General features: G+C 41.7%; 1 long non-coding RNA gene across 1 annotated transcript in view; it reads right to left on the bottom strand.

Annotated features, from left to right (window-relative positions):
- Window positions 1–830: 830 nt before the first annotated feature.
- LOC108523650 (uncharacterized) overlaps window positions 831–5500 on the bottom strand; it is a 13263-nt gene continuing 8593 nt past the window's right edge. Inside the window, exon 4 of the long non-coding RNA XR_001883858.1 lies at window positions 831–923. This is a non-coding gene — a long non-coding RNA (uncharacterized LOC108523650). The remainder of the gene's footprint in view (window positions 924–5500) is intronic.

Raw genomic sequence — 5500 nt, 5'->3', positions numbered from 1 at the left:
TAGAGGTTTAGTGGAAAAGATAGGAGATATAGGCCTCATCGCAAAAATTTTAAATTCTCCTGGTCCCACTCTTGCCAATCAAATTCGACGCCTAGAAACGGCCCACTCTATCAATACTATCATAAAAGTGTACCAGTAAGACTAAGCTTAAATTTTAGAAAATAAACTACAAGCAACACTAATTTTCAAATATAACAAATGTCACAGAAAAAATGCAAGGAGGTTCGTGTGTTTGTTTGAGACTGAAAATGAACTAGATCGTCGATTCTCTTCCTGGCAAAGTGAGGAGCATGAGGTTGGAAGGAGTTAAAGACCATCGATACTTTACGCGGCATATTTACAGTAAAGGTTGAAGCCGCGCTTCTATACCAGTAGCATTAGATGTATACATACATAGATGCAACAATGCCGAAAATGGTCCTTTATGTATCCTAGGCCAAATGTACTGAGATATTCTCTCCCTATACTGTTCAGAAACTGTAAGTTTCTGCTCCAGGCATTCTATTAATTGCATTAGAAATTCTATTAATTTTCTTATTCAGAAAGCAATTTTTGCTAGTGTTAAACACACAATATAACCCATTCTAGAGGACACCAGCTACTTGAAAGTAGATTGACTAAACAGAAAATCTACTGTATTTAATCTTTGTGTAATTTTCAGCTATATGATTCTTGAAACATACCTATGATTCTAACTTATTTTTTATTTTCAATTTTAACATGGAAAATATTTTCTTGGGGTAGATGATCTGTATTGCTCTCCAAAATTAAGTAGCGGGAAAAAAGGAGATGGGAACCCACCCACCTCTCAACCCCACCCACCTACCTATTTCACATAATGATTCAAAAGGAGACCAGAGGAAAGATTTAAACTAAGGCTCTTTTGGTAACATTCTGATCCTTTGGCAAGCCGATCTGTCTTGCTGTGGAGAGAAACAAGTAGATTAAATAAGCTACAAACCCCAAAACTTTTATCATAAACTTTTAGTACAAAAAATTAGGTAAAAGTTACAGAAGTTCGGAGAGCACTCTTTGTGATGCTTCTCTAAATTACCAATTTCTCCTATCTGCTAATCTCCAAATCAAGTGAAAGCAAATAGAACATGAATCAAAAGAAATGCTTACAAAATAAACTATCATTGCCTTCTTGAATATTACTATTACTTTAAACTTCCTGTAAGATATTAGAGTTATTAAGGGAGATACAAAAAGCATTCAAATTCTTCAGTATTATTATTATTTTTTCTTTTTGGAACAAGGTCTGGCTCTATCATACAGGCTGAAATGCAGTGGCATGATCTTGGCTCACTGCAACCTGTATTTCCCAGGCTAAAGCCATCCTCCTACTTCAGCCTCCTGAGCAGCTGGGACTACACGTGTATATCACCACATCCAGCTAATTTTTGCTTTTAGAGACCAGGTTTTGCCATGATGCCCAGGTGGGTCTTGAACTCATGAGCTCAGGTGATTTACCTGTCTTGGCCTTCCAAAATGCTGGGATTACAGGTGTGAGCCACCACACCTGGCCTTTTTGTATTTTTTGTAGAGATGGGGTTTTGCCATGTTGCCCAGGCAGGTCTCGAACTCATAAGCTCAAGTGATCTGCCCACCACAGCCTCCCAAAGTGCTGGAATTACAGACGTGACCCACCACACTTGGCCTTAATTTTTAACGTAACATTCCCAGTGGTAATTCTGAAAGTGATTTAAATGCTTTAAATATAGCATAAATGATCAGTTTTTTTTTTTTTTCAGGCTTAATTCACTTTATTTTTCTTGTATAAAAACCCTATGTTGTAGCCACAGCCGGAGCCTGGATCCTCTGCACAGAGACTCTGGTGTGGGTCTTGAGGAGGTCGTCAGTGAATTCCTGACAGGGAGACTTGGTGAATAGTCTCCTTCCAGAGGTCCGGGGTCAGGTAGTTGTAGGTCTTAGAGATGGCATCAAAGGTGGCCTTGGCGAAGTTGCCCAGGGGGGCAGTGCAGCCCTTGGCTGGGGTATAACCATCATTGATATCAGCCATCATGAGCAGCTTCTTGGGCACAGATGCCGAGAAGATGCCAGTGCCCCTGGGGGCAGGGATGAGGCGCACCAGCACAGAGCTGCAGTGGCCTGTCACCTTGCAAGGGATGGTGTGGGGCTTGCCATTCTCATTCCCCAGTAACCTCTGAACACGGGGACAATGGAGAGCTTGGCCAGGATGATGATGGCCCCACAGATGGCAGTGGCCACCTCCTCCAAGCATTTAACATGCAGACCCATGTGGCCATTGTAGTCCTCGATGGCAACAAACGCCTCGAACCTGGTGCCCTGGCTGGCGCGGGTCTGCTTAATCTTCAAAACCTTGTCCTTGAGAGAGGCCCCCAGGAAAAAGTCAACAATCTCAGATTCCTTGATGGGCAGGGAGAAGAGACAGATCTATTCCAGGGACTTGATCTTCATGTCCTTGACCAGGTGGTCCAGCTTGGCGACGGGAATCCACTCCTTATCCTCGGCCTTGCCTCCATGAGCTCCATGGCCTTGACCTCGGCCCCAGATGCCACTGCCGAAACCTCTGCGGAAGCCACTGTGGTTCCCCATCCCAGGGTCCCCGGGACCCCCCACCCCCGGCTGCACCGGCATCATTCACCATTTGGTGTGTTCTCGGATGAGAGTTTTTTCTTTTTTTTAAAACACAGTAGAGGTGGTAGGTCTTTTTCCTCCCCTCCCCCCTCAAGATCTGTTTGTGGAGGATCTGCTTCCTTAATGAAAAGGACATTTTATGTTTCTTTGTAAATCAGGTGTGTAAATGCTTACATATGGAATCTGGACAATATCCCTGGGAACATTTATACTTGGAAAAATCTGGGGATTATCAGAACAGTATTACTGCCTCTTTAGATTTTTTTTTTTTTTTTTTTTTAGAATCTGGCTCTGTTGCCCAGGCTGGACAGCAATCTCAGCTCACTGCAACCTCTGCCTCCTGGGTTCAAGTGATTCTCATGCCTCAGCCTCCCGAGTAGGTGGGATTACAGGTGCACACCACCATGCTGGCTAATTTTTATATTTTAGTGGAGACAGGATTTCACCATGTTGGCCAGGCTGTTCTCGAAGTCCTGGACTCAAGTGATCCGCCCGCCACAGCCTCCCAAAGTGTTGGGATTACAGGCGTGAGCCACAGCACATGGTCGCTAATTATTCAATAGAGAGATGAAAGGGGACAAAGATGTAAGAAAAGTAAACTGCTGGGGTACTCTAAATTTAGATCAAAGTTTTTATTAAAATTGAGTCATACACACAAAACCTAGCCAGAAGTTTCCTAAAGAACTGGCATAAAAATATTATTTAAGTGGTATTGGGAAGAAATAGGTTAATTTAGGAATCAGACTTAGTATCAGTTGTATCCTAAACATAGAAGTCTCATGTGCTATAATAGACAAAAAGACTAAAAAATGTTTATCCTGGAGATAGAAAAGAAAACCTAACACACCTTAGCTACAAAACCACATATATGTATAGATTACTAGGTGCAATTCTGGTATATAATGGCTAAAATGAAAAGCCAGGATTGGGGTAGGGTGGTTCCACTTTTGATACTCAATCTTTAAATCTTGATGATGAATAAAAATAACCCTTGGCTGGGTGTTGTGGCTCATGCCTGTAATCCCAGCGTTTTGGGAGGCTGAGGTGCCAGGACTGCTTGAGCCCAGGAGCTTAAGACCAGCCTGGGCAACATAGGGAGACCCATATCTACCAAAATCAGAAAAATATAAAAGAACCCGTCCATATTCCTCTGAAGAAGGAGAAAATAAAACTTTCTTCTCTACATATATGTATACATACACACACATACCTTTCTGAGGAACTGATTTAACTGCAACTTAAAAAAAAAACTTTATTAATGATTTTATCTTAAAATAATAATACACATATAGTTCAGTGCCACATGACATTCTGTTCAAGGACAGATCACATGTATGACAATAGTCCCATAAGATTATTTGTTTTGTTTTGAGATGGGGTTTCACTCTTGTTGCCCAGGCTGGAGTGCAATGGCATGATCTCAGCTCACTGCAACCTCCACCTCTCGAGTTCAAGTGATTCTCCTGTTTCAGCCTCCCCAGTAGCTGGGATTACAGGCTTATGCTACCACGCCCAGGTAATTTTTGCATTTTTAGTTGAGGTGGGGTTTCACCATGTTAACCAGGCTGGTCTCAAACTCCTGACCTCAAGTGATCCAACCATCTCAAAGTGCAAGGATTACACGTGTGAGCCATCACGTCCAGCTGTCTTTCAAACATAGCCATATCCTATAGCTTTTCTCAACCAAATCATTGTATATCCTCCCTACTTTCCCAACACCATTTAATGAAAATCAAACAAAAAAAATTTTTTAATTGCCTATTAAGTTTAGACCATTTAAATTGGTTGAAAAGCACAGGTTGGATGACCATATTCTCTGATTTTCTATGAAGATTCTAATTTCAAAGAGTCTATCTTGCTAAACTCTCTTGTATATATGTGTATATGTATATACACATATACACATATATATACACACATTCATACCGGTTTTAGGTCCAAAAAACTATGGCAATCATAGCCATAAGGAAAACAGACCAAAAATATGACCTGGGCGCAATGGCTGACACCTGTAATCCCAGCACTTCACGAGGCCGAGGCAGGTGAATCACTTGAGGATAGAAGTTTGAGACCAGCCTGGCCAACGTGGTGAAACCTCATCTCCACCAATAATATAAAAATTAGCCAGGCTTGATGGTGCACGCCTACAATCCCAGCTACTTGGGAGGCTGAGACATGAGAATTGCTTGAACCCGGGAGGCGGAGGCTGCAGTGAGCTGAGATCACGCCACTGCACTCCAGCACGAGTGACACAGCAAGACTCTGTTTCAAGAAACAAAAACAAAACAAACAACAACAATAAAAACAAGAAAATAGACCCAGAGTGTTCAGCAGAGAGAAAAACATTAAAGGGTGAAAAATTATGTTGTATCTGATCTATACTAAATATGCATATTCTATAAATATGTATATTCTACACTTTGGATGAATATTTCAAAACTAAACAAAGAATTAACCTACCAGGTTTTAGAAACCATCCCTACTTAGAAAAATGTCTTCTAAAAATAAACTTCTTTCAAATAAGCAAAATAAAGCATTATAAAACTTAATTACCATACAGGCATAGGATATAGTGAGCTGTATATTTAGTTACAAATATATAGTAGCCGGGCGCGGTGGCTCAAGCCTGTAATCCTAGCACTTTGGGAGGCCGAGACGGGCAGATCAGGAGGTCAGGAGATTAAGACCATCCTGGCTAACACGGTGAAACTCCGTCTCTACTAAAAAAAAAAAATACAGCCGAGCGCGGTGGCTCAAGCCTGTAATCCCAGCACTTTGGGAGGCCGAGACGGGCATTTCACGACGTCAGGAGATGAAGGCCATCCTGGTTAACACAGTTAAACCCCGTCTCTACTAAAAAATACAAAAAACTAGCCGG

The sequence above is a fragment of the Rhinopithecus bieti genome, unplaced genomic scaffold (genome assembly GCF_001698545.2).
Source record: "Rhinopithecus bieti isolate Rb0 unplaced genomic scaffold, ASM169854v2 scaffold_76895, whole genome shotgun sequence".
Classification (NCBI taxonomy): domain Eukaryota; kingdom Metazoa; phylum Chordata; class Mammalia; order Primates; family Cercopithecidae; genus Rhinopithecus; species Rhinopithecus bieti.
The sequence above is the reverse complement of the archived record's forward strand: the minus strand, read 5'-3'. Positions and strand labels throughout refer to the sequence as shown.